Source organism: Dromaius novaehollandiae, chromosome 2, assembly GCF_036370855.1.
Source record: "Dromaius novaehollandiae isolate bDroNov1 chromosome 2, bDroNov1.hap1, whole genome shotgun sequence".
Classification (NCBI taxonomy): Eukaryota; Metazoa; Chordata; class Aves; order Casuariiformes; family Dromaiidae; genus Dromaius; species Dromaius novaehollandiae.
In genome coordinates, this window is record NC_088099.1 from 159585975 (window position 1) to 159609325 (window position 23351).

Here is a 23351-nt window from a genome sequence, read left to right on the forward strand (position 1 = left end):
ATCAGGAGCAACATTCAGAGTCTGTATTAAAGGAAATCTTTAATACAGGTGGGCTACCTCCCTCCCAGATTGGGAGAAGTGAATATTGTAATCCCCAAGGATTAGGCTCTACCTCTTTAAGGTTAACCTTTTAATGGTGATACTGAACTAGGTGTTTCAAATCAGAATAGCCCACATAAGCAGGCATGTTTCTGTGTATCGTGGACAACCTCTCCCATAGTGCCTGCTATGGGAGTTGTAACGATACCTACTTAATCCTATGCTTTTCAGAGATAACTGATTGGTGTTTTAGAAATAATAAGACTGGAGTGCAGCTTTTCTTATATGATCCAAGAGCTCTGTTAAGCCTCATGCTGTGAAAGAGGGGTTCATTTGCCCAGCAGCTCCTTCTGTCCACCTGCATACTAGCATCTTCTGCATCCACAGAGTACGGAAGTCAGGAGTTATGGAGAGCCACTGCAACTGGCATTAGGTCTCCCAGCACTGTAGGATTCTTCTGACTAAATGAGACTGTTTATGATGTAGGTATCTACAGCTGAAAAAATCATCTAGACCCCCTTAATGGTCAGCAGACAGCCTGCCACTAGGTGTGCGGAGTTATCACAGCTTAAATAGGTGCTGATATTAGGTCAAATGAATGACACAGTCTCCCTCATCTGTACTGATTACATCTTAATGAGATTTAGCAGGGGATCAGCAACTAGCTCAGAACTAGCTCAGATGCAAACACTCATCTAAACACCCATTTGGACATCTAAAGTGAACTGAGAAGAATCCCAGCTCAAATAGAGTAAAGGAGAGTTCAGCTCCACATAACTTATGTGGGAAAAACAAATCCTGTTTCCCAATAGGCTCAAAGTTCAGGAAAGAGTGGAATCCAAGAAAAGTTTCTGTAAGCTAATTGTCTAGCCATGTTCAACCTGTGCATGGGTTGTTTTAGCTCCATGTACTTGTGAGCACTTTCAATTTCCAGCATCTGCCTTCAGTCCATTTCCATATCAGGATGCGACCTTGGGTATATACCAGCTTCACTCTCTGTTCCCTTCCTTCATTCACTGCAATACTTTGTTCTAACTCACAATTCACCAATTCAATTGGCAGTGTCAACAAAATAGTATTAACCAGGATTTTTTTTCAGAAGCACAGTGGTGGTTCAAGGATGGTGTCTCGTTTCAGGTTCAAGAATGGGGGCTCAAATGCTCATTTTGGACTAGACAGCTCAGAGCTGGACCCAGTCCTTCAGCTTGGGAGAATCATCACAGAAGCCAGCTCACTTCTTTGTGAACCACTGACTTCAGAAATGCCTTAAGGACTGTAGCCCAGTGAGCCAGTAAGTCTTGCGCGAATCTTCACCACTTACTGGGTCCTGTTTATATGCAGAGTTGATTTAAGCTGCTATGTCCAGACCAAAACTCTTAAGTTCAACTCAGGGCTCATGTCCGAGGATTTTCCTTTCCTTGTTTGTTTGTAACTCATTGCCAGACAACATGGAAATATTAAGTAATCTCAGGAAGGCTGGTAGGAAATGTGCTTTCAACACAGTAGGGGGGATGGTTTCAGCAGAAATAAACAGCTTTTTTTTTCTTTCTTTTTTTTAACCATACATGGCTGAGTTTATGGAAAATGCTCAAGTCTATGATAAATAAATGCAAGTGAGCTCCACTTGTTGTCAATAGATTTCTCTTTGTTCCAGCTGTCTGCAGTTTCTTAGCCTTAAAAATCAGTTTCTTTTGTTGCCAAAATTTTTGGCTGTGAGAGAAGGTTCCACCTTGTTACAGTAATTTAAAAACACCTGTCATCATATATTTTCATGTGGCAGTTACACTGGAACTAATCCCCACATAATCTTCTTAATACAAGATGCTATGGACTAACTCTACTGATAGGGGTTTTGCATTTCACGTCTCACTACATTTAGGACTTTATTTTACTTCTGATACTTCCATATTATGTCTAAATATCTTTCTTTGGCATGTTTGTAAATGTTTTCCATCAATTTTAGGGAAGGAAAAAAACACTACTACTTCTTTTTCTTTTAAACAATAATCATTCCCCACAAGTCGTTATCACAAATTGCAGCACTTTGCTATTGACCCATAAGAGCCCCAGCCTTTGTAAGCAGCAAGATGCTCCCCACTTGTTCTCAATGGCGAGATGAATAGCTCTGTATTCAATTGATCATATTTGCGCTGTCTCAAGGATGTAGAAAAACACTTAAACACATGCTTGATTTTAAGCATGTGTCCATATCCTGTTGATAGTTAGAAACCTTCATGTTATGTAAAAACAAGTAAACAATATAACAAACTTTAATTTAGAAAACAATTTCCAATATGTCATTTCTTTTCCTGTACTATTAATGTACCATTATCACATTAGCAATTAATGTTGTTTATTCAAAATCCATTAGCCTTCCTTCCTGACTGAAAGTCAACATCTATTTGAACTCTCATAGGCATCATTTTATTTTATCATAAGCATTGTTGGACTCAATTTGATTTCTTGTTCATGATGTTTTGTGGGTTTTAGCCACTATTTTATTTTTTTTTTATATTTAACTATATTTGGTCATTCACTCTTTTTATTTATTTATAGGTCATGAATACTTCCTACCTGAATGTGATCTGCATGCAGACAGCTGGCTGATACAGAGGTATGTGTGTCTTTTAGAATGCATAAACCCTGTGGTTTAAAGAATGATAAAGCCGCAAGAGCAAGTAATCACGGGTTAGGAAATGCCCTCATTAAAGGTGGATATACAACTTCAGTTAAGCCTTGCTGTGCACATACATTATCAAATAGCCTTTAGTACGTAGTAACAGAATTTTTTGCGTGTGCCCTCTTACTATGCAAAAGCAATGGTATTCTCTGAATCTACATCTCCCGTTTTCTCCCTTCAGCCTCACTGATCAGTATCTGCTTTCATGCTTTGTTTAATACACCATCTTCGAACACTGCTCCAAGTATAGCTTTTCTTGTTTTTGTTGCTACAGTATCTGATTTCTTCACAGACAGTGTGAGATTGTATTTTTTAAAGCCCACTACAACTACTAGTAGGAGTATCCCAGGTTGTGTATTGAGATCCTTTGAACCGCACCTAGCATCTATAACAAATACCAGATGAAGCACTAGTGTTTCACTAAATGACTGTTGGGGGAAGAAACTATAATCCTCCTTCTACAGGTAGAAAACTTGACAACTGCCTTCATGGCTCCTGCTCTGCAGCTGTTTTCTTCTATCCCAGCTCTCCCAGTCTCTGTAAACCAGTTTCCATTTCAGGTCTCTCCCAGAAGCCTTGGTTTCATTCAAACCCAGGAACACATCTGGGGTCCAGACATTCATCTTGTCAGTGCTGCAGCTCCAAATTTGGATGACACAGCAGAGGACATCAGCTTTCTGTTCCCTTTTCCTCAGTTTATTACCTGGTTCCCATGGGAAGAAGAGCCTGATCTGTAGGTCAGTCAATAGCTGTGAGGTACCCAAAGCAGACTCCTGATCTGGACAGCAAGGGAAGCTGGACCACAACGTTGGTCCATCCATCACTGCAGCCTTTTCTACTGCCAGTCTTATTCTTAATTAACAGCCTCTTAATGAGCCTTACTGGCTCTTTGAATAAATTTCAGGGCTACTCAGCTCATTTATCTCAAGGCCCCGTGGGTCATTTACCTAACAAGAAACAGAGCTACAGTTTCTTCTCAGAGCAGTGGTGACACACTGCAGCTACTCCACGATCAATAAGAAGAACAATAAGAAACATCAGGAGAAATATGTGAAGTCCTGGAAAAAATCAAAATTTGTTCACTGGCCAAATTCAGACTAATGATCGCTCTTTGATTTGTACAGGGCAGTGGTACCTCCAGAGACATTTCTTGTACCAATCTGCTGCCTTCATTTCTCCCTGTTGGTCTCTCTTTCATGCTTTGGAAAGGGTGAAGGTGCTTCCTCCTGTCACCATGCCAGGATATGAGTATCAGACCCTGTGTCCAGACCCAGACAGTGTCCCTGCTCTCAGCTCTGATGCACACGGACAAAGGAGCACGGAGCAGAAGTTATGGGGAGAGGTGTACTCAGCTCCTGCTGTGCCAGCTTAGTGTGAGTTCACTGAGCAGAGAGCCTTTGGAAGGTCACCTGCCCAAATAAAATTCAGAGCATCCGTTAACTAAGATTTTTCATTATTTATAACCTAAATAATTATGCTGGGATTTTTAACATAACAGAAAGAAAAGGTCTGTCACTAACACAGTCCACAAACTGCCAAATTTGGAACACCTGCTCCTAAACATGTTTTCATAATATCTGTTTTAACAGGAGCAAAACTGTATGTTTTTCCTCTAACCTTTTTCATGGAAACAATGGAACCACGTTTTGCTGAAATGTGTAAGTAAATCCTTCTCAGACATAAAAAAAATCCCTCTCATACACAAAAAGAGTGGCCTGAAACAGAGATTGCCTTAGAAACTAACTGGAGTTGCTTACCTTTGGCAAGGCTAAACTCCTGAAATCAGAGACTTATAGTATGAAACACCAGGCAAACTTGACTATATGTTTTCAAACAGCTACTAAGTTAAGGCTGGCTTAGTGAAGGAGTTTGGCTGGCTGAGTCCAAGGTCAGCTGCTTCGCTGATAAGAGCTGTTGAACACTAAAAGTGAGGGTTTGCCCGTTCTTTCCCTTGGGAGCTGCTTTTTAACTGAAGCTTTTCCACTGGCCCCTGCCTGTGCTATATCACAGCTAGATCGAAGCTATGTCCACTCCTGGTCTCAGACCTCCTCACCCTCTGGGCCCTGACGCTCAGCACATACACACATTCTGGTAAATTAAGTAAACTAAAATGCTTTACACCACTGTCTTGAGACTATGTTGATTTTCTCAAGATACGCTTGTACATGGTGCTCCTCAGATGTAGTCACCTTCCTAATTCACTTCCATGCTCATGGTAGTTTTGGCTTTGCTTTGAGCTTTGTATTATTTATTTTATTATTAAATGAACATTGGGTTAGAGTACTCTGTTGGTCTTTTAGGACTTCATGACTGTTTACAGACTGGACTTTTTCCCTTCTCCCCATTAATTTTTTTTTTTTTTTTTTTTTTTTTTTTTTTTTTGCCTGCATCTTTTGTTCCCAAGTCTATGTCTGGCATAACTAGATGGACTTCAGCTCTCAACCATGACAAAGATATCCCATTTATAGGACGTCAAGATCCTGGGGTTTTGTAGGGTTTGCTTTTGTTTTTCTGTATGGCATATTTTATTGCCATTTACTCTGGCTATAAAATCTAAGTCATAGATGATTTAGAACTATAACAATATTGATGCAGATGAGCCTCTGTGGAGATATTTGATGACATTATGTAAATGTAATCAATGGGCTCAATAAAGCATAACAATAATAAAATACTGTTCACATTATACATAAATAAATGCACATGGGCATGCATGTTCTTCCTACATAATTACTATAACTATGCCTATTTATATTATTAATCTTCCAGCTCCCTATACGCCATCCCCATAGTGTCTGTTTATACAGCCTTATTGAATCCATAACATCTAGCTAACTGATTAGGATCTTGACTTATGCCAGAAAAGCATGAATCTTCTGAGAGGAAGGAAAAGGAAGTTGAAATTAGGGTAACTCAAAATTATTGAATGCTGCAGTTCAAAAATTTTAAGTGTTTCTTTTTTAAATGAGAAACATTTCAGTAATTTCTTGTAGCATTCCCTCTACCTCTTTAACTTCAACAGAAGAAGCTGAGTTTCTAGTCTTCAAAAAGAAAAAAAATGGTAAAATGTTGCTGGAGTTTTTGTTGCCAGGCTATTACAACATTAACTCTCTAATTTCTAAAATTTCTGCAATTATCAGTCAGAGCTGGATTTTCAGGTAGTGTAACATCTGGGCACATGAAGGAGGAATAAAAAATGAAGGAAGATTTGTGCAATATGTGCATGTGATACACTAGTGTGTGCCCAACTTCAAGATACCTGTAATCTGCATATACTTCTGGGGGAATATGTAAATGTTCAAATGTTCAATTGCAAATCCTGATTTCACAGTATAAAAAAATATCTGTCAACAGGACTTCAGAAAAGGCTCCATTCCTTCCTGTTCCTTGCTGTGAACTATTTAGTGGCTGTTTTGGGGTAATGTATCATTTCATGTTACTACCTAGATTTACATTGGGTTTATTAATAAGATGGCACTCAGTGTGATCATAACTAGAAAACTACACAGTATGTCTTATATTACGAAAATACATGGTACTTTTCAAAACATGTAGTGCATAATTCTTATCAGGAAGGTCATAAAAGGAGGACAGCCACATAATACTCCTCCTGGGATAGCAATGGCAGAAAGCTAGTCTAGTGATTAAGGCAGAAACATGAGAATAGAGCTTGCCAGAACAGAAAAATTACTTTCAGGAAAATGCTGATATTTCAACATTTGTTTACATACTATTTCAAAATGTACCTTTCATAATATACTGTAGAAAAAATCAAGACCACTCAACCATCATTAACTAGGTTCAAGAAATGATGACTTTCATCAGGACACCATTTCTGATTTATTCAAGAACTTGATTCACGGCGTCTCCAAGTGCTGGGTGTTTGGTCAGGCTGTACAGTGGATCTCACTCTGGCTTAATTAAAATTTATTGCATAAAATGGAACAGGTCTAAAAGGGAGGGTGATGCTCTAACCCACCAGTTAGGACACTCAGGTGCAAAGTGGGACCTCTAGTTCCCTTGTCTGCTCTGAAACAAACATTTAGCTTGTCTGGGATGACACATGCTTCTCTCCAAACAGAAACTGCATCTTGGTACAGTTTTGGTACAGTTTTATTTGGTACAGTTTTGTTCCAACAGTTTGCCATCTGCCCAAGACTTTGTCTTTGGGATATCTGGGTTCAAATATAATCTCTCTTTTTCCTGTAGATATTGTATATTGTTAGTGGAAAGAGATAATATTTGGCAATTTAGATTTTTGGTGGGTTGAATAGCCCTCTGGAGATAACTTTCCCTTTCTGATAGCTATTTAGTGAGGCAATGGTGACTACACTCATAACTTAGTTGTCTCATTAAGGTGTTTAATGTTTACTGGAATGAATTCTGACCTTATCAACCATGAATTTCACCTCTCCTCTTTAAATGTGTAATTCTTCCTCTCCATGACACGAATGCTATAAACGGCCAATGTAAAAATGCTCATAAAGCAGATAGATGCAGCTGGTTCTGTATCAGTGTCAAAGCAGAGAAGCAAAGTAACTCTTAGTGTGGGGAAAATTGCAAAAATTAACACTAGAAGAAGTTATTTTGACACAAGACATGGAAAAAGAAAAATGAGAGAGAAACTCATAGCCAGGAAATTGATAGATTTTCTAAAAAAATAGAAGTGAATGCATTGGAAAAGGAAAAGGCTGATCTGGGAGTAAGAAACAGGAGGAAGAATGGACATGGGACAGTACATTTTGATAAAGGAAAAGAAGCAACCTTTGTCACCATACCTCAGCGTCACTTGACTGCAAATGCCACTGAGAACATAAACAAAAGGCAGCGTTAACTAAATTCCCCTCCCTCTCTTCAAACCTCTTCGACAAGTATTTGGATCAAATTTCAGGCAAAGATCTGGAGGGACTTTTGTTCTTTACCCAAGTGAGTTGCTTGTGCATAGTGCAAGTCTGAATTCACGAAGGTAGCTGTGTTACAGTACTCATGACTACATGCCTCCTCTTTTCTTTCAGAGTTTAATTATCATGTTATCAGCAACTTGGAACTTGACATAAATCTCAAGGTAGAAACCGCTTGAGAAGTTCAGTCCAGTGATTATTCTTTCCTTAAAAAAAAAAGGGGGGGGGGGGGGCAAGTGAGAGAGAAAAGAAAACCATACAAGCCTTTGAAACAGCTGGGGTCAAAGGAACTGTGCTTTCTTCTAATTGTCCCAATAAATTTTAAAGATGTTATTACTCTGTAGTGATTAAGAAATGGTAAAAAGAGATGCAATACTATAACATCAAGGCCATCAAGCTTAATAGTCCTTAACTGATTGCCACCCCGCCCCAACAAAAATAGATACGCTGTTCTCTCCTTTCCCTTCCCTTCTCCATTACCCTTCCCCCCTCACTTGAAGGCTTCTAAAAGCACCTCCAGCCAAGCCAAAGGGAATTTATACTTCCTGCAATAAAATCCAAAGAACAGAACAGCTGGCAGCTGAACTTAAGATTGCTAAAACAAACATTGTGACATTGATGTGGGGAGGGATTTGGTTATTATTACAACACGGCATGACTGGTTCTGCAGGGAAAAGATGCAAGCTGAGCTTTTTTTTTTTTTCCCACCATGCAAACAAAAGACTTTAAAAACCAGAAAAACAACAAAAGCAGCACTATTTGCTCTAAAAATACCTAGAAAAGAAAGCACTAGCCAAAATCTGCAATATTGGCTGCCTAACGACTGTGAGAGTACCTGAAGATTGTTCTACAGACATGCTATTACAAATAGGCCAGAGAGCATCATTAATTCATCTACTCCAACCTGTACAAACTACACAAGTGAATATATTATATTGTAACAATCCTATACATATCACAGTCAATTTCTCTGTTATACTGAGTCTTGTTGTCTGTGAAAATTTATAATGATCTTCCAGAAACAACTCAGCTTTGATTTGAGGACTTCAATAAACAGACTGTCAGTCACTGTGCAACTTAGGCTAGTGATGGATTAATAATAGTAAATCAAAGTTTGGATTAATAACAATAGCTGGTGGATTTATAAAAATCATAGATGGATTAACAATTGCACCCAAGTTACTTGTTTTTTTGGCTGCTACTGCACATCAGAATATTTTGCATTATAGATTCCAACGACTGACTATTCCTGTTACCATAAGGTCCAAGGACTATCTGCAGTGCTCCAGCATCTGACTCTAAGCCTAATATTTGGAATTCCCAAGAGAGTGAGTCAGGACAGGTGGATTCCTAACTGCTACCTGTCCCCACAGCGGGTAGCCTCCTAAATTAGTGGCATCTCAGTTAGACTATTTATTAGGTAACGACAGTCACACTTTCCAAATAACTCTGCATGAAGACCACTGGCTGCGCCTCACTTCTTTTCCCCAGATCTGACTTTCTATTGATTTCTTTCAAATACAATGACATTTTTGTCAGGATCCAATTATAATGAGCATTGCAGGCTTAAGCACTCTGCAGGGTTAAATGAACAATCTAAGTTCTCTTGGTTTTGGCATTGGCAATTCTTTCACCCTGTGTGAAAAGCAACATTATCTGACATAATTTGCACTACATTGACTCTATTTCTCTGGTTGGAACTAAAAGCTTGAGGTGATATTACAAGACTGCACATGCTGAAAAATTTTACAGTAATGACGTAGAAAATTACCAGCCATCCAAAAAGGTATGAAAAAAATAAAAGAGTTTCCTTGTTCTATGCCTGAGAAAATGGGTTCAGGTTTGGGTTAATCAAAGATTTAATCAAAAGTGTCAACGTCTCAACTGAAGAGAGATAACAATCATATGAAATACAGGTTGCCATTGTTTGAAATATATATATTTTAAAAAAACCAGCAATTCTTCCTCTCCACATACACGCACGTTTCTTTTCTGAGGTGAATCTTTTCTTGTTCACGTCTGTCCCAAAGCTAAGCAGCTCTGGTTCCAAGGGAAAGGAAATGTTCTGCCTCAAACTCCAGCTTTAACAACCCACTTGTTTACCCCCATCTTCAGCTAGCAATACTCCACCCAGGTCACTGCACATTACACAGTCCTCTTCCTGGTAGATACGGTAGGGACAAAGACAGTCTAATCCTTGAATTGTGCAAGAAAGGAGTGGTGGAACATGGGTTAGTAGTGTAAACAGCTCTAAATAATAGTAAACCTAACATAACACCTCTGCTTCCTAGTTGGGTGGTGAATCTACAGTCTCCACAACTCCAGATGCTGCTTCTGACACCCATCTGGTCCCTTGGTGGTTTTTACCTTTTCCGAACAGGTGTGAAAAATCTGTTTGATGATGAATTGCACTGGGTTTCATGGTTGAATTTTCAGTTAAAGAGGAGAAACACACTGGTGCTTTTTCACCTGAGAAGCTTCATCAGGGGCATTGACACAGCCCAACTATTAACCACATTATCATCACGGATCATTGTTTAAAATAGCTTTCTAAGTTTTGAAAAAGACATGTGGGGCTGAAGCAAGGCTCTTCAAAGAATGGCTCTCAGTCATATTTTTATGTATAACTAATTGAATACACTGCAGTCCTGTAAGTGTCCACATTGAGAAAGTCTCTTCTCATCACAGACCCTTCCACTTATGCCTTTGAAACTGAAGTTTAAGGTCTGATTAAGCTTAACCATGCATTTCAAGATCTATATTAGTTTCAGTTAATTGTATGCAGCAAGCTGCCAACAGGCTTGAATACCTTTCTGAACCAGAACCCAAGAGACACATCCTGAAACAACATACAGCTTTACGATCATCATATTACCTGGGCACTTTTTCTTTTAAATCCAGACTAACTCTATGATGTAACTACATAAGAACAGCTACACCAGCTCACATCAAAGGTCAGTGTAGCCCCGTTCTAGATCCCCTTGGTAGAGTTAGGGAAAGCATGTAGAGATACTTTCCCAGAATATTATCCCAGCTGCCAATAATTTGCAATTTGGTGATGTTCTAAACCAGACTTTTTTTGTATTTAATAGCTCTCAATGGATTTTTGCTTCATGAATTGGTCCAGTTCCTTTTTTAACCCAGATAAACTTTTAGCATTTCCCTACATCCTGTGGGAAGGAGTCCTCCAGCTTAACAACACGCTTTGTGAAGAGCTGTCCCTGGGCCTGCTTTCTGCTGATTTCATGTGATGTCGGCTTGTTGTTTTGTAAGAGGCAGTGAGGAATCACTTCCTTTTCTCTTTCCCTATATTGCTTATGATTTTATAGTCTTATCATATCGCTCTTCAGTTGTCTTTTCTCCACGCTGAAGAGTCATAATGCTCTAGCAGTTACTCCAACAGGAGCTGTCTATACCTTTTAGCATCCATCCTCTAAGCTCTTCATCTTGTGTTACTGAAAATGTGATCTCAAAGATTAGATTTAAACTGCATGGCCAGATCACTTCTGTTAGAAGAGTTTCAGCACTCCTGGTAGGACCTTCCTACAGAACTCATGTCAAGTTTGATTCTTTTGCAGAAATTATAAAACTGTTGGTATTCTAAGTGAGAAAGTGTCTCTAAAGCTCTTCATTCAGGACAGGGGACCTTGATACCATACTGTGGCTCAAAATAATCATAGGGATGCTTAATTTTATTAAGAACGTGCCAGAGCATTTGGCCAATACAATAGCACAGTCATTGATTATTTCTAGTACTATAACCACACTGTCTCAGCCTTTCATTCTATCTGTGTACATGTGTTGTTTTCTACCTTATTCTTTGATTGTGAGCTATTTGGGGCATGTGCAGCCCTGAGCTGCACAAAAATTAAAAAAAAAAAAAAAAGAAAAAAATAGTAACAAATATTTAGCTGTTTGATTGCTTCTCTTTATTTAATGGAACTTCTGTCGCCCAGGAACTTCACCCATTCCCACTAGTCTGGCCACATCCTTTCTCTCTTGGTGTGACTCTAACATTTTACACTGTCATTTCCTCACATCTTCAGTCACTCTGGCCAGACATTTCCCTGGTTACTTATAGACTGAAAAAGGATAATACAGATACTATAAGCCTGTTCTAAACACTGAGAGCAGGAAAATACTTATGACTTTACCAAAATGAAGCTCCATAAAAATATTGTCTGTTCTGAGCAATTCCAAGTTTTATGGATAATAATACCTGAGGTCTCTCCATTAGCAGGTTGTGATCCTCAAGCCATACAGCTTTAACTAACCTGTTAAGAAGATATACTTAAGCCTTCAAGGCTGAAGTGCTACAGAGGATGAAGTGCTACACTGTGCATATGGGAAAACCATTTAGGGGCTTTTTGTGTAATGGCAAGGAAGCAACCTCAAATGTAGGTCATCAGACCTCAGTGCTCCTTCAGACAAGCCTATGTATAAAATCATTCTGTTCCTTGTGTATGTTGGGCAATAACGATACCATATACATGGCAAGCTTATATGGATATATGCCTATAAGCTTGTATAAATGTAAGTTACAATTAGTACTTTTTCCATAGGCACTTAGAAGGACCAGTTGTTAAGCAGCTTCTAACAGTGTTTTAAAAGGTGTTTTTATGCAGTTTTTAAAGGACTGAATTTTTATTGCCAACCATGAGGCGTTCTTTAATAATATCTTCTCCTCCTTTAGCATAGCCTAAGAAAACGGGACAATTTTTCAGCTGTTCTTAGTTATATAAATATATGTGCCTAGGAATCCTGGTCTTGGCCAGGACTCTGCTGTGGTAGGGAATAAAAGGATGGTCCAGACTCCAACAAGATAACAGTATGAGTTAGAAAATCAAATATAGATGGATATAGGCAAGAAAACATGCAAACTACCCAGAAAGACAAAAGTAGTTCTCATGATAAGCAGTTATGACTCCATTATGACTCCAAAAATACTTTGGTGAAAGGGTCTGTCTTTGCTGACATTAATGTATTTAGAGCTATGTCATTGGTTATACTGGCTGCCATTAAAAAATCCATAATTCTTTTTTGTCACTTAGTGTTGCCACGAAGCATTTTGGGGATAAATGAATCCATGGAAACAACTTTGGAAATGCTCCATGGCAGAACACAGCTGCATTGTTAAGGTGAATGTGATGAACAGGGCTGAACTACGTTCTCTATTACAAGCCTGGGATGGGCTGTTTAACAGGGAAACATTGAAGGGTTTTTTTTTTTTTTTTCAGTATGCTTAAGAAAGGTCAAAAAAAGCACTGTTGCAATATTGACTATAACCTTCCAACAAAGCCCACTGAATTTTGCCAGTAAACTCTGCTGAATTGCTTGTCTAAAAATATATTCCAAATCTTTTGCAGAAAAATGTAGAAACACTCAGTGATGTGCTCTGGTCCACATTTTTGCAAGTAGCAGATGATAAAAGATGAAAAACTTCACCTAGGCAAGAGGACTGCTGGTTGAAGAAAGATTAGCCACTAGAGCTTCCTAATGGTGTGCCAGAATTGTGTCTTACAGACACTTCCCATAAGGAAATAGAGCTACATCAGCCAGAAATCCCCTTGGGAGCTTTCAGAGAAGATAAGAGCAGTAATTTTCTACTCCCTTTAGATTTTGCAATATACTCCCAGTTAAGGGTTGTTCAGCCAGGTGTGTGCATTGTTTGAGAGAAAGGTACAGGAGGAACATATCTTCATCCTAGGCCAGTCTTTAGTCTTTAGACTAAGTCTTTAGACTTAGCTTTAGCTAAGCCAATTGGCTTTAGCTACAGCCAATACAGGTGCTGGGGAATGGGAAGGGGGAAAACAGGCATTACACTGCCTAATGGGATTCTGAAGAGCCCTGTTGATGTACACAGGCAGAAAGAGTTCCTCATTTTTTAAGCTGTAAAGCTACAGCCAAGCTATCTTACTAGACCTCCCAGTAGTTTTCTTAATGCTGTGTACCTCTGAACTTAGGCTGTAAGCTTTTCAAGTCAAAGTCAGTCTCTAATTATGTACTTCTTCTGGGGCAGGACAGATGGACACTACTTTAAGACAAGTGATAAATTTTAAAAAAAGGCAGGAGATTCTGGGTTTTAGACAAGTTGATCTGGAGTCATTTTGTCTGGGTTATCTGTGCCTAAATTTGTTAGTAAGAAAGTCAGTGTTTTATCCTTTGGAGTATCATCCTCTTTTGATACACAAGAGTGCATTAATGGAGGTTATGTACTTCCAGTGCTGGTCTGTATCTCCATTAATGCAAATGGCCTCCAGGGAGCAAACAGAGCATCCACAGAGGTAGTCTTGTGTCACAGAGAGAGAAGAGTTAAATGTGAGGCTAAATTCTTTTAAATATTCTGGTCACACACACTTGTTTAGTTTTTTCTCCCTGCTGCATCAGGGAACTTACGAGTTGGCTGATTAGGGTCTTACAGGATGGTTGCTTGTGACAGGAAAGGAAGGAAAATATATTTGGGAACTGAGACCCTTCACAGTTGGAGATCACTGGAGTAACATCAAGCTATAAAACCTTTATCTGTGGTTTATCTGTATTTTCACTGACATGCTTTTCTTGTTATTTACCTTTGAGAAGAAATCAATGACTACAATCTTTTTTTTTTTCTTTTGTCTGAACAATACTCACCTTCAGCAGGTTTAAACCAAAGCCTGTGGAAGGCAATTAACATTGATTTCAGTGATTTTGGGCTGGGGCCAACACTCCATGTACTGCTACAGCTGAGGAAGGGGGCACAAGTTGTCTTCTGCTGCTCCTGTGCTGAGGAGGAGATCTCCTATGTAGGCAGGCCAAAAGGCAGCAGGAGGGGAGGCTGCCCTGAGCTAGGGCTTTAACCATTGAAAGTTCACCCATTGCAGCCTGTCTTAGAGCCCTTCCTTGGTTTCCAGTAGAACCCAAATGCCGGCAGTTGTTAGATTTTTCCAGCATTTAGGGTGACAAATGACTTAACCTGGATCATCCAGCTTCATCAATCATGAGGCCCAAATCCTAGTTTCATGGCTCCCTTTGAGGCCAAATTGGAGATCCACTACAGACCTGCCTGCCAGCCTCAGATCGCAGCGGCATTGTTCCCTTCTCCGAGGTGCACACAAGCATCTTGGTGGCTAGGCTCTATATGCCTGACCATGTGTTGGCGTTGGAGCAAGTGGCAATTACGGCATCCTATTCTCTGCCAAAACAGCCATCCTTGTCTCCTCTGCGGGACTTTGGTCCATAGGCCAGAGCCGACCCACAGGCCTCCAGCTGGGCCTCCCTAACTTAGACCTTTCATAAACGTTCCTCCTGGCTTTTTTTTCTATCCAACTAAATAAATAATTACTATGTAATGAAGTAAAAGCTCTGACCTGCAGTTACTTACAGAAATACATTAACTTCCAGGCTAAGTTGAAATTTCAGAGTATAATACAGAAAGATAAATCTGTTTCTGACACAAAGACCAGGAAAATGGGTGAGGAGTTTTAATAAATGAGAATATTTAAAATAGTCCCTTCTGACCAAAAAGGAAAAATGAAGTAGTGGGAAACAAACCATTTTTTCCTTAAAAGCCTGCAGCTTCTAACCTGCTGGGAAGGAGGAAATACTCTAAATTCTTCCCTGGTTAAAGCGTTGGAGCAGAAGGGGAAGATCCTGACCAAAGGGACACGGAGGGTCCTGCATTTGACATTTATGAGTAGGAGGTAGCATTACCAGATGTTCATATAAAGTCCAGCTTCCAAACCTAGTTTCATGAAGCCAAATATCCCATTTCATTTGGTTTTCTGTTTCCCCTATCGACTGAGCTACAGCAGGATCCACCAAGAGTATAATCCCATACCGCAGGAGGCTGGGGTTCAGCAGCTAAAAGGGCTTTTCCATCTCTGACTGTAGCTAATCCTTAAGCACTTAAGTGTCAAAATACAAGAGGCCATGAGCTGGGGATGGATATATCTCCACATGTGACCTATATAAACTCCCATGTCAGTTCAGTGCAGTGCATGGTCAGACCTCACTTGGAGAATCAAGCCAGCGCAGTATTTTACCTGGCCTCTCCCTGTCATGTGGAGTGTGGCATCTGGAGGGATGTGATTTCACCCACACGACCATCAGCCATGTTTCCTCTGTGAGTATCTGTAGCTGCATATCTCGGTCTATGCAGCTGGTCAGGGACATCCAGAGCTCCTCAGACTTCATGTCCAGAGCAACTGTCAATTGCTGGATCCCACTCCAGAGATCTGGCTCCTAAATGTCAAGCATTGCAGTATGAAACTTCTAGGATCCTAAATTTCTTTTCTAATATGACTGTAAGCAGCTCTGAGACCTCAAGAGTGACCTTATTTTGCAGCAAGTCAGATGGCGCAAGTACCCTTTCCTACTTGTGGTAAGAGGGATCTATTAAAAACATTTGGCATGATTTTGCATCATGTGGAAGCAAGGAAATAATTCCACAAACACAATTACCCCCCTCCTCCCTTGAAGTCAGAACAAAAGGTTAGAGCAGCCATCTCCTCCTCTATTTTCCTCTTCTCGCTCCTTCATGCAGAAACAGGAGCCCAAGAGGGGAAATCATGTTGTGAGTTAAACAGCAAGCAGACCCTTGACCAGACTAGGAGACTAATTCTAAATCCCAGACTCCTTTATTATGTTCTATTGCAATTGAGAGTGTGTGTACATGCATATCTGTACGACTTTGTATGCTTGAAATTGTCTTCCTTAGTGTATTATTAGTCCCTAGGTCATAGGATTTAAAATATCTCTTCTGCCTCTTTAAGCAGACACTGTTCCCTGTCATGCTTTCTAACAGCTGTAGGTCGCATCCTGCCAGCTGTTTGGTAGATGTCTGAATCAGCTGTTAGGGCTGCATGTCAGGAGCAGCCTGGAGCTGGAACAGGGCCTCTTGGCTCAGCTACAAATGTCCTCACATATCTTGGTTAGAGCTACTCCTGAACAAGCCTTGCATTAGCTCTCAAGATGAAGGGGTGAGTTTTGAAGTGAATTAATCATCTCCATGGGAAAACAAGGAAAGAAAAAGAATTACTAAGATGATGGATTGCTCGAAAAGTGAGTTTGGGTTGTGTGTGTACATATCATCACAGATGGATTTCTTACATCTGTGCAACAAATGTTATGTTTTTCAGGTAGGAACCCTGGTTTTCAGAGCCCAGCAAAACAATGCTGGTGGAGATTTAGTGCTGAACTTTCAAATCCAGTGAAATGTGGTTAGTAATGAGATCTTCAACTGCTTTAAATCACCTTAGTTTATTGCACGCAAATTATGCGAACAGGGGTTCCAGGCAAGCGAGAGGATGACTAGCTGAGTCATAAGACAAATTGGGACCCTCCAACCTGCTGATGAGTGTAAAATCCAAGCTAGACTTGTGATTACTAAAAACTGAGGTGAAGCAGGGCAATTACATGCTCCTCATGGTACTGTAGGACTCCCCCTCCATGGAATTCAGCATGATATTGAGAAACAGCATGCCATTGCACAGGCAACCTGGAGAACAGGAGACAAATGCAAGCCCATGTGGTGACAGTTTTCTGATGACAATTTAAATCTTAGCATTGTTAATAACTTTGCTACATCTGCCAATACATCCACTTAATGTGCTTATCCTGAAGTTGCAAACTGACTCCCAAGGCTTCCCCAGGTGTCTAACGCATTGGCTGTCAACCCTCCAGCTGTCAAAACATCCAGCTTCTACTCTGACAGCTTCTTTGATGCAGTTTAAGCACTGTCAATGCAAAAACTCTGTGGTATGTTGGAAAATGACAATGTGGGGACTGCAAAACCTATGCCAAATTTAATACGAACATCAGTAACTGAGGACTTGATTCCTCAGAATCAGGCAAAATTGTTCCTGTCTCGATGTCATCCTATTACTCACGTCCATTGCTAGGAGGAGGTGGAGGGAGTCACTGCCTCCCACCTAAGAGCTGGCAGTTGCCTGCAGACTGCAGGCCCTCCTGTACACATGGGAGAAAGGGTCCCAGTGAGACGTGCCTGTCCCTGTCCCTCCCTGGCTGGTGGGTTTCCTGACAGAAGGATGAAGGCTGGTTCTCCCCTGCTGAAAGTTACTTTAGGGGATGGGGAAGGGGGTGAGGGAGCCCAGCAGAGAGGTCAGAGAGCCTTGCCTGTATGTACTCCGTGCTGACCGAGTGCATACACAGGACTTCTCCGGGGACATGTCGCTGAGAGCTAACACCTGCTAAAGCCCGTCCATGCTGCTGTTACCCACACTAATGAGACAGATCAGCTGGAGGCATGCTGGCATGTTCTCTTCCCTACACTTCATTGCACAATGCAGATGTTGCTTGAGGCCCCTTTCCACCCAGGGCAGGCGGGCAGCCTTCAGCATAGACAGTAGTGGGGTAGAGCACGTGTCATGGCAGCTGGACAGAGATGGGTTATTGGGAGAAGGCAAAAGAGCAGGAAAAAAAACACTACTCACTCCATTTCTGACTGTTTTGCTGCGGTGGGTGTTGATTTATATCTCGTTTTCTTCAGGCTCTTCTAGTCAGAGAGTGTTTTTCCTTCTCTGCTTGGGCAGAGCTTAAGACCACAGCCATGCCATGCCATCACAATAGTAATGGTAGTGGGATTAAATATAAATATAGAATATGCTGTGTACAGAGCAGGCCTGTATGTCTGCAGAAATCACCAGTGAATGCATGTGCAGAAAGATCTGTGTGGACTTGCTACGTATTTATGTATTATGCAAGGACCTATAGAAAAAGGACCTATAGAAAACTATGCCTTGGTGGAAAGCAGGGTAGTAGCAAGGCCCATCCATGAGGCCAGCAGGAAAACAGAGAAGCTCTGGGAGTGTAAAAAAAGAAAAAAGCCCATTGTTTTCCTTCCATCCGAAGATTTTTTTCTTTTCCATTTGTTTCTAGCGTCAGACACACAAATATGCTAGGCCCTTTTCAACCGCAGTGTTGTCACAAAGCGATTGGACAGAGATGAAGGAAAGGATGATGCCTCACAAGCAAGTCCGGTGATAATTCTTCACTTCCCAGTAGGATAACTTTTAAATCTGGAGGTTATATACTTATGTGTACATAGGTGCACATATGACAAAGAGATTTCAGGTGCTTTCTTTTATATAACTAGTAGCTCTATCCAAGTGTCTGCTGGAGCAAAGCCAGCCAAATGAAAAAATGTAACAAGGAAACATGCAGAGGATGATCCTTTTAATCCTGGCAAATTTTCCTTTGTTCCAATCTTCTCAGCACTGAACCCTCCCAGTGAACATTTATCTACTTATCATCTGCTTCATGAAATGAGCTTTCCCCCGGTTCTTCAAAAGACAAACCTTTCTTCCACCACCAGAGCCTAACTTTGATCTCTGTCCTCTGCAGAGCGCTTACCCAGACAAAAGTGCATTCAGAGATGTCCACACCTGTTCATGCCTTAAAATCCCACATCTGGTTATTACATAATACATCAGCTGTATTTCTCTGCCTCTCACTGCCTCTTTCTCTTAACGCTGGCACTGCTGTCTCCTCGGCGCGTAGAGCACAGCTGAACCCGTGATATGGTGACTTTCTGATTTTAATGCCTCTACACCGCTGCCATCTCATCCTTCACTTATTAGCACAGCTTTTCTGCAAGCTCAAAAGGGACAGTTGTAACATACTTCCCCCCCTTCCCCACCACACACATGCGCACTGTCACTCAGTGGGTTAAAATTAGGGTGGTTAGATCACTGCATGCAATGAACAGGCTTCTGTAAGGTTTTGAACAGAGACCAGGAGGATCTCGTACTTGCAGTAGACCGGTTCGAATGGAGGGAGGCAAAGAAAAGTTAGGGTGAAAATACACACCCTGACTGTGGTAACAGGATTACCCTCCTTTCCTATATGTCAGCCAGGCCCAAAAGATAAATGCCAACTTCCACTGAACAAAACAGAAGATAGGTGCTCAAAGACAGATGAAGATTCAGGGCTGACCTAATCCTTCACACTGAGAGAGCAGGGCTGTTTCTTCCAGGTCTCCTTAAATGTTCCCATTCCTGTGGCTTTCACAGCTTTTCTTTCGATACTAGTCAGCAACCTAATAGCAGTTCGCTAACAGTTATTTTTTATGTCTCCTGTTACCTTTACGAATCATGAAAAGGAGGGATTTTTTTTCTCTTTTTCTGTTTGCACACACCCTGCGGTTATACGCTTTCATCTCGTTGCCATTAGGGCCTGGCAGTGTCACACTTTTGTTAAGTGATAGTTTACATGACTCCCCATATAAATCAGTGAGGTCTGATAATTACATAATTAAGCCATATGTCATGTCTCTGAAAACACATTCTTTTGGCCAGATTGTTCGTCCTTGAATTGCTCTGTTTCCAGTACCCGTCTTAGTAAAGTGACCCGCTGAAATTTTCCTAGTGAAAAGCACCAAAACTAGAATGCTCCAAAATGCAGTAACTTTTATTGGTCTCTGTTAGTTACGTTATCACTGTAGCTTCACATATCATCTTCTACCTTCCATCTTGTTTGCCCTCCTGTTGGCATCCTGACTCCTGTTTTGAAGATCAGTCCTGAGTTTGTTTCTTTGCCAGTTTTGGAACAACTTTCCATTACGTTTTCCAAGACTTCAAGTGGCACAGTCATCTCAGCAGCTGCTCCTTTGAGTGTGCTTTCATTTAGACATGTGTTTTTCCAACTGTTTTGAATCAAAAACAACACCTTTTACAGAAAGTCTTAGGCCAATTTTATGCAGTGTTGCCCCAATGGTATGTCGTTTAAAACCAAAGAAGGATCAGGCTGAGCATTGAAAGAGCTCTCATTTCTCCCATTTTGTTAGCAGCTATGGGGATGGGGTGTTCATTCCATTTATATATTTTTGCTGTCATTTCATGGATTGCCTCATTGTGACTTATGTGACTTATGTGTTAATGAGCTACCAACCAAATATAATGATCTAGGTCAAACTTGCATATGTTCATATTTTCATATGCTTTGTTCTTCTGCAAAGAGCCGTTCTTAAAAAGCCCGCAGTGTTACCTTTATCTCTTATTTCTGAGATTGCTTCCAAAAGTTTGATATTTTAAAATAACTGTTATCAGGAAAGGAGATAAAATTACATAAATCAAATCATTGCAACTCAGATGTGCTAGAAGAACTAATACTGCTGTAACAGCAGATCAGGTGTGTGAGGACACAGCCATAAAAAGAAACCTTTCCTAACTAGCTGCAGCACAATCCACCCATGTGAAACTCTTGGGTTGAAAAAAAACACTTTTCTCCATGTGAGAACACTAGGATACAGTCAAACAAAAGGATTTCCACAGGTATTGGCTCACAAAATCTGCACCTGCAAATTTATGAAATGCTGACTAGGTCTCACACTGAAACACTTATAGGACTGAAAACGTATGAGCAGTTCCTGGAATTAGACATACGCTTATCTAGCTTACCAAAGCAGGCCTCCAGTCTTAATTCAAGCTGCTTTTCTGGCCTGTTGAAAATAATGTCACAGACTGCTCTGTGCACATAGGGTATCCAGTCCTGCCCAAACAGAAAAGGGCAAAGAGCGGTCTCCCCCGGCCCACCCTGACAAGGCATTGGGAGCTGGGTGATGGATTCCTGCAGGTTATTTGCGGGAGGTGGGGAATATCACTTGCCTGTACAGGAACCATCAGAGCTGTCCCTGGATGGGGCGGCTGGGCTGCAGGGAGGAACTGATAAGTCTGGAGGAGAAAGCCTGAGTTAGTCCTTTTAAGCCTTTGCTAAAGAAGCTTTACTCTGAGATGGGGGTGGCACTGAGCTGATATGGATGAGCAGACCATCTTCTGGAGCAAGGTAGGGTTTGTTTTTTATTCCCTTTGCAAAACTGTATAAAGAAGAAAGGGGTCCCAGATCAGTTGGTGGAGAAGCAGAATTACTTGCAGCAGACCCCACTGCAATAACAGAAGATGCATTTCGGTGGATGGCCAACCATAAGCTGCCTGTCAGGTTGCCACTAATGCTTTATGGCTCAAGAAAGTCTTAGATTTACCTTAACCTAATGTTTTCTGCATATCAGCGGGAGAACAAATCATGAAGCATCAGCTGGTCTCCTGTTAAGGGCTGCAGATGAGCTGTGGCTGGGGGGTCCTATTTGACCACAAGGCAGTCAAGCAAGCCAATCCAGAGTAGCTGGGGATCACAGAGGCATCATTCTCAGACCCTTCTGGGAACATCCCAGATCCACACCAACAGTGCACAGGCAGCAGGCTAGGATGAGGGAAAGGCCTCGGCAGGAGTGAGACGAAGATTTGCCTTTGCCTCATCTATAACCTATTGTTACCCTCAAGGGATCTTTGATCTCACTGCAAGGGATGGAAGTGTGGGAAGTACTCGGAGGACTCTTTGTTCCTCCTAACACTATCTCAGCTCTTAATCTGAGATGCAGCAACAAGTTTAATTCAAAGACAAACTGTGTGAACTCCATGTGTGTTCCTAGCTCCAGAATCAAGGATATTCTCAGATGAGAATAAATTACAAAGTACCATGGAAAAAGGGAGTGAAGCGACACTGCTGTTAGCAAAGTTATAACCTGATACTCTTAATAATTTTAATAGCCTCATATTCTAATTCCTTCTTAGAACTGCTACCTTCATGCAGACAAAGGACAGACAAGATTGCCTTTTTATCCAGCCATTTCCCCCTGATGTGATGGGAGTGGCAGTGATGTTGGTGTAATGCCCTGGAGACTAACAGTGAAGGTTTAAGAAAATACAGCAGCACAAAGAAAGTGCAGTGCTGTGATCACAGCTGGACTACAGATCCTTATCCACTGGAGGGGGGGAATGTTTGCTGCATTTTGTAGAGCCTGTCCTCAAGATCACGAAGCTTTCAGAAAGCTACTAATTTAAATATGGTGAAGCTGAACAACAAAGTTCCTGTCTCTGTTCTTATTTTTTGTTCCTGTAACAGGAACATGTCATGTAATCTGCTCAGCTTCTCCCATTTCTATTGACTTGTGAGAACACAGGGTGCCCAAAACATGGCAAAAAGTGCTTGACATGATCCAGATCTGGACTTGATATTCCCTAAAATTTGTAAAGGGTTGTATCCCTCTCTAAAGCAAGAAAATATCCCAGATCAATTTTTATTCCAGTTTTTCTTTCACTGAAATATGAGAATCTTAGAAGAGACAGGAGTTACTTGTTTAAATGAAATAAATGCTTATTTTTGAGCTGTGATTTCAGATATCTGCCCTTTGACTCAGAGAAAGAAAGGAGGAATATTCATGTCATCAAACTTCAGCCATCTAAAGTAAGGTCCTCAGAGTAATGTTCAAAACTACATTAAGCACAGCAGCCACCTCAGCTCCAGAATTACAGTTAGCTAGTGTAAATCCCATTAAGTGTAAACAGCCTTGGATTAAAGGAAATTTGCAGCCCACAATAATCATACAAGAAACATAAATGAAATGTTTCCTAATTACAGATACACTTATGCAATGTGGATCTAAATGCAAATCAATGTTTTGGTCTTCAGGACTGGCAACTTAGCTAATTATGCCAGTTGTAGATGTCACAGTTATGGCACTTCGCTTGTGCAGGGAAAGCAACTTATATTGTCAATAGTATCTGAAGACAGGGGAGAGCACGCCTAATTTTAAAAGGAGCTACAATTCTCCATGGAGAGAAAGTAAGAAGTCAGCTATCTGCCACTGAAATTAGTAGGAACTGAGTTTATCAGCATATCGTGGGATCAGTCTCCTCCCTCCCTGTCCCCTAACTGCACAGCACAGCAGAGCCTATAAC

The 23351-nt window shown here is 40.8% G+C and overlaps 1 long non-coding RNA gene across 1 annotated transcript in view; it reads left to right on the top strand.

The window, feature by feature from the left end:
* The first annotated feature begins 4669 nt into the window (after nt 1-4669).
* LOC135327365 (uncharacterized) overlaps nt 4670-23351 on the top strand; it is a 31774-nt gene continuing 13092 nt past the window's right edge. The window contains exons 1-2 of the long non-coding RNA XR_010387484.1: nt 4670-4810; nt 6074-6137. This is a non-coding gene — a long non-coding RNA (uncharacterized LOC135327365). The remainder of the gene's footprint in view (nt 4811-6073; nt 6138-23351) is intronic.